Below are 6,736 nucleotides of genomic sequence, written 5' to 3'. Positions count from 1 at the left end.
AAGCAAAGTGGTATATGTGAAACTTTCAAAAAGTGGGAGATACCTATACAGTATTCATTGGATGAATAAATGACTGCATTAGTCTTTCAGTTTATATGGGATTAATGTATGACTTAAGGGGAATAAGTCTATGAACTACCACCTTGAAATACACACACAAATATTATTCAGCCATAAAAAAGAAGGAAATCCTACTATTTGCAACAACATGGATGGACCTTGAGAGCATTATGCTAAGTAAAATAATTCAGAGAAAGACAAATACTCTATGATCTCACTTTTATGTGGAATCTAAAACATCAAACTTTGGATACATAGAGTAGAGTGGTGGTTGCCAGGTTTGGAGGGCAGGTGGTGGAAATGGGGAGTTTTTAATCAAACAGAACAAACTTTCAGTTTTAAGATGGATAAGAATACTAAGTTCCAGGCATCCAATGTACACCATGATGATGATAGTTAATAATACTGTATTATACTTAAAAGTTGCTTTGACAGTAGAGCTTTAATGTACTCACCATAACAAAAACAACAAAATGGTAATTATGTGAGGTAAAGGAAATTTCACAATATATATGTATCAAAATATCACATTGTACATCTTAAACTTACACAATGTTATATCAACTATATCTCAATAAATCTGGAAAAAAATAAGATAAACCACTCAGTAAAAAAAAAAAGAAAAGAAAAATACACATACATACTAACCTTTGACTAAAACACCATCATTCTGGAAGCCTTGAGTAAACAGAGTATTTCAAGACAGAACCAGGATGACCGGGATCCCTGGGTGGTGCAGCGGTTTGGCGCCTGCCTTTGGCCCAGGGCGCGATCCTGGAGACCCGGGATCGAATCCCACATCAGGCTACCGGTGCATGGAGCCTGCTTCTCCCTCTGCCTGTGTCTCTGCCTCTCTCTCTCTCTCTCTCTCTGTGACTATCATAAATAAATTAAAAAAAAAAAAAAAAAAAAAAAAAAAAGAACCAGGATGACCAAGAAAATGTAAGTGACACTACTTACAGTTTTAAGAAAAGCAACTTCAGAGCCAGTATTCTTCCATCTGGATTGTCAAATAAGGACAAGGTACTTTTCAAGTGTACTCTTATTACACAACCAGGGTTATGTTTCCTGAATTTTAGGCAAGATGGCTGATGAAAAAGATATATACAATCAGAACATTTTTGTACCCCTAAGGTCCTATCGCCTTTTTTTTTTTTTTTTTTTTTAGATAAAGAGAGTGTGGACACAAGCTGGGGAGGGAGGGGCAGGAGATGAAGGGAGAGAGATCTTAAGCAGGCTCCATGCTTAGCATGGAGGCCAATGCAGGGCTTGCTCTCACGACCCTGAGATCATGGCCTGAGCCAAAATCAAGAGTTGGAAGCTTAACCAACTAAGCCACCCAAGCACCCCAGTCCTATTACTATTTTTATGCTTAAAAGTTAGTTACTAATATCATACATTCTGTAATAAAAGTAGAATTTTATTTTTTCCAATTAGTTCATATATCCATGAATGAATATTACTTATTGTAGATGGCAACTATCCATTACTTCTCCCTAGCTTAAGATTGGGCCATTCAACTTATTTCCACCCCATTCCCTTCCCACAATTTGAAAGTGCAGCAAACTACCTTTTCCCATTCCCCAAGCTGAGAACTTGTCTGAAAGTCACTGAACCACTGACTTAAACGAGTCCCCGATGTCCTTTGGGTGTGAAGGAAGGGGAGTAAAGAGTTAGTTGGCGCTGAGATAGGGGTCATCAGGATGAAAGCTGCCTGCATTTCCATAACTTCTTGCTGGCACTCCCCAAGAAGCCCCTCCAGACAAGGATCCCCCACCAATAAAAGGCTATTTGTTAGATTGCCCCTGGCAAGCCCTGGTGGGGATATCTGGGAGAAAGACGTTGAGACTGATTTCTCCTAGGTTGGGAAGTACACAAGGGAGGCCCCAGAGAGCAACCATGTGCCCAGTCCAAGTAAGACTGCTGGCATCTGGACTCTGGACACACTGAAGAATTGTTACTGTAGTAGCAACAACCAACAGAAAGAGAGCAAACAACTCTTTCTGGACAGTCTTGCCGAGAACATTCTCTCTTCCTCCTCCTCATCCCTACTTGGGAAGAACAAGAGCCAAGGGGAGAGAAGACATTACCACCCCCTCCACTAAAAGCTGTTGTAATCACAAGTCCACTTGCACCAGAAGAATGGGAAGAGCTATGAATAAAATATGATAGTAAAGATTTAAAATGGCAAGCCTAGGGATCCCTGGGTGGCGCAGCGGTTTGGCGCCTGCCTTTGGCCCAGGGCGCGATCCTGGAGACCCGGGATCGAATCCCACATCGGGCTCCCGGTGCATGGAGCCTGCTTCTCCCTCTGCCTATGTCTCTGCCTCTCTCTCTCTCTCTGTGACTATCATAAATAATAAAAAAAAAAAAAAATGGCAAGCCTAAAACATTATACTTGGAAAGTTACTGAAAGTGACTTCATAGTTATGGGACCAGAGTAGGATATTCTTTTTCTAAAAATATTTTATTCATTTATTTATTTGAGGGGGGCGGGGCGGAGAGCCGAGGGGAAGAGAGAGAGACAAGCAGATCCCGCACTGAGTGTAGAGCCCCATGTGGGGCTAGATCCCAGGACCCTGAGATCCTTACCTGAGCCAAAATCAAGAGTTCGATGCTTAACCAACTGAGCTACCCAGGCACCCCTGGAGTTAGATATTCTTAAGGAAATGCACTGTCAGGGAGCAAGAGGATTTCTGGAGACAATGATAATGGTTATCAGAGAAACAATGAAAGTGTTTCATATTTATATCTCACAAGTTAAGATTTCTCAAACTGGTTATTATCATAATTTATAATTATTTACTAGTTTATTGTTTGTCTTCCCCTCAAACTATAATCACCATAAACCAGAGGCCATGTGTACTTCTGTTCACTACTGTATCCCTTGAGTACAGCATATGTGCTCAACAAATAGTTAAATGAAGATTCATTATCTTTTAAAGATACAAACTGAAATGTCTCTAGAATAAACAAAGTGATGTCTGGGATTTACTTTAAAATAATTCAGGAAGGTGGGATTGAGAGAGTGGGTGAGGATATAAGTGAAACAAGATTGATCATTCTTGAAGCCGGATGATGGGCACATGGGGTTCATTATAATCTTCCCCTTTTTTTAACTTTTTAAAACTGTGGGAAAATCATAATTCAATTTTCTAATTTTAATTTTTTACTCATTATAATATGAAAACATTCAAATTTACATAAGTTAAATATCTATTTAACTACTATGTAGATTTGACAATGTTAACATTTTGATATATTTGATCTATCCATATTTATCCACCTACACATTTGTATATCTTATTTTTGATGAATTTCAAAGTAACTTAGAGACATTAGTACACTTCACCCTTTAACACTATAGCATACAAAATTTACCATGTCTTTTTTTAGGATAAAACTTACTTACAGTGAAATCATATATTTACTATATGTAAATATAACACATAATTTACAAATATATATATCTTTATACTTAAAATTTGATAGTGTTATGTTTGTGTTCCCCTAAAATTCATATGTTAAAACTCTAACCCCCAATGTGATGGTATCAGATGGGGTTTTGAGAAGTAACTAAGGTTAGATGAGACATGTAGATAGGGCCCTCATGCTGGAATTAGTGGCCTTATAAAGAAGAGAGCTCTCCCTCTCTCTTTTTCTCTTTTTCCTTTTCCCTCTCTCCCTTCCACTTTTTCTCTCTTTCCCTTTTCTCTCTCTCCCTCTTTCCTTTCCCCCTCCCTTCTTCCCATTTTCTCTTCCTTCCTTCTTTTTTCTCTCCTCCTTCTCTCTCTCCCCGCATGCACCCTCTGGAGAAAGACCACATAAGGATATAACAAGAAATCTGCAACCCAGAGAGAGAGGAACCAAATTGTCCAGCACCTTCATCTTGGACTTCCCAGCCTCCAGACTGTGAGAAAATAAATTTCTATTATTTAAGCAACCCAGACTATGTCAATTTGTTATGGCAACCTAAGCTAAGACCTATGTTATTAGGAAGCCACTAAAAGGGGTTTGATCACATACTCTCTTTTTTTTTTTAAGATTTTATTTATTTATTCACGAGAGACACAGAGAGAGAGAGAGAGAGAGAGAGAAGAGAGAGAGAGAGAGAGAGAAAAAGAGGCAGAGAGAGACACAGGCAGAGGGAGAAACAGGCTCCATGCAGGGAGCCCGATGCGGGACTCGATCCTGAGTCTCTAGGATCACTCCTTAGGCTGAAGGCAACACTAAACCACTGAGCCACCCAGGCTGCCCCTGATCACATACTCTTAAAGATCATTTTGCCTGAACGTGGAAAAAGAAATGAAAGAGGGCAAGAATAGGTTCAGGAAGCCTAGATAAGAGGCTGCTACATAGACTGGGCCAGAGGTGATTTTAGCTTGCCTGAAGTTCTAATAGTAGAAGCCTAAAGAAGTGAATGGGTGCAAAAAATATTTAGGAGATAAAGGGACAGGACTTGGTGACAAAGAGGTAGAAATCGAGCATAATGTTCAAATTTCTCACTTGAGCAATTGCTGGCTAGTAGTACCACTACTCATTGAGATAGGGAACAAAGAAGAAGCAGGCTTTATTTTTTTTTATTTTTTTGAGGGGACAGTTCAGTTTTAGACATATTCAACTTGAGAAACCTATGAGACTTGATACACATTTGGATATATATATCTGGAGCTCTGAGGACAGGGCGGGAGATAAACTTAGGGAGTCGTCGGCATGAAAATTATCATTTAAAGCCATGGGAATAGGGATCCCTGGGTGGCGCAGCAGTTTAGCACCTGCCTTTGGCTCAGGGCGCGATCCTGGAGACCCGGGATGGAGTCCCACGTCGGGCTCCCGGTGCATGGAGCCTGCTTCTCCCTCTGCCTGTGTCTCTGCCATTCTCTCTCTCTCTGTCTGTGTTACTATCATAAATAAATAAAAATAAAAAAAAATAATAAAGCCACGGGAATAATTGACATTGTGTACGGACAGGTGTGTGAAGGTAGCCTATGTGACCTCTCATAGGAGGTCAGCTCTCTGAGGAACATTAAGATTTAAGGAGTAGAAGAGCAGGAGCCATCCAAAGAGACTGAAAAAAAGTGGTAATAGAGGCATAGAGTCACAGAAGCCTTGAGAAGCTGGTGTTTCAAGAAGCAGGGAGTTAAGTTAAATAAATCAAATATTTAATGGTATTTGGTAAAGATAACTTTTTTAAAGATTTTATTTATTTACTTTTAAAGATTTATTTATTTTTTTCATGAGAGACACACAGAGAGAGGCAGAGACATGGGCAGAGGGAGAAGCAGGCTCCCTGCAGGGAGCCGGATGGGGGACTCCATCCCGGGTCTCCAGGATCAGGCCCTGGGCTGAAGGCGGCGCTAAACCACTGAGCCACCAGGGCTGCCCCTGGTGAAGATAACTTAATGAATCCCTTCACATCAGGGATGATTTCAGCCATTCGACCAGAACTTCTGAAATCCATTGGCAGTAGACTCCTTGCTCACCAGACCAGTGGTTTCCAATGCGTGGTTTCCCCAGAATAGCAGCATCAACATTACCTGGGAAATTTGTATTACCTCAGAAATACAAATTCAGAGCTCACATTAGAAACTCTGGGGTGCGACCCAGAAATCTGTTTGAACAAGTCTTGGCGATTGTGATGGTCTCTAAAGTTTGAGAATCACTGCACTAAACAGTGCTTAGGTAGCACCTGATAATCATCCCTTCCAGAACCAATCCATCTTTGGATAAAAACATTTTCCCAGTGAATCTGTCGACACATATTACCAAGCTGCTGGAGCGTGAGCAACGGGATTTTGGTCAATAACCGCACATTTATTGTAACACAGAACTTAATTCGATTTTAATTGTTGGTACGGCTACAACCAGCCAACTACCTACCACTTCTATGAGGTATATCTTTTTTTTTTTTTTATCTTTATAAGTTTCCTCACTCATAACATGTCATTATTCCTGGCGTGTACCACCTCATGGCTCCTCTGTGCATTTTTTCAAGTATGTGATCCTGCTACCAACTGGACAAGCGTCTAAATCTCACAGCGTAAATTCCTGAGTCACAGATTGTTGGGGAAACTGCCAACTGGTACGATTTAGCAGCGGTAAATTGGCATCATCCATCAAAATAGCAGAAACATCACCTCTGACCCAGTAATTCCACTTCTAGGAATTTATCCTACAGACGTCCTGCACGTGTGCAGAGGGGCGTGGGGCCTCCGTGCCCGGCTGGGCCACAGGCCAGGCCACCTACCCTCAGCCAGCGCGGGCTCCTCCACAGGGTCCTCCGGAGGGCAGGCCCCTCCCCTCCAGGCCGCTCCCCGGCGCAGTCAGTGGACGCGGGCTCGGTCAGAGGCCTGTTCCCACCTCGCTTCACACTTGGTCAGTTGGAAGCAGGTGAGGAAGCCGTCGCAGCCTCAGCGTCACGCACGCACCACCGCAACACCGGCCCAAACCGGCTGCGGCTTGCTTCACTCGCTCTCTTTTCCTCCCTCCCCAGGAAGGGAGGACTAGCGCCCCCGCCCCGCACAGCGCCCGCCGCCCGCCGCCCGCCGCCCGCCGCCCGCCGCCCTCCGCCGGGGGGCAGGCTCGGGAGGGGAGGGGCGGGGCCGGCCGGCGGGGGCGGGGCTCGGGGCGGGAAGGGGCGGGGCCGGCGGGGTGATGGCTCCGGTTGCCGCCACCG

At 43.1% G+C, this 6,736-nt stretch overlaps 1 long non-coding RNA gene across 1 annotated transcript; it reads right to left on the bottom strand.

Moving 5' to 3' along the window:
- Window positions 1-2,547: 2,547 nt before the first annotated feature.
- Window positions 2,548-6,611, bottom strand: LOC144312578 (uncharacterized). The gene is made up of 2 exons (XR_013378081.1): window positions 6,308-6,611; window positions 2,548-5,597 (listed from the first exon to the last, which is right to left on the bottom strand). It is a non-coding gene; the product is annotated as an uncharacterized LOC144312578 (long non-coding RNA).
- Between the last annotated feature and the right edge of the window lie 125 nt (window positions 6,612-6,736).

The sequence above is a fragment of the Canis aureus genome, chromosome 4 (genome assembly GCF_053574225.1).
Source record: "Canis aureus isolate CA01 chromosome 4, VMU_Caureus_v.1.0, whole genome shotgun sequence".
In the NCBI taxonomy this organism is placed as follows: domain Eukaryota; kingdom Metazoa; phylum Chordata; class Mammalia; order Carnivora; family Canidae; genus Canis; species Canis aureus.
Note: the sequence above shows the minus strand (reverse complement) of the source record. Positions and strands in the feature narration are given on the sequence as shown.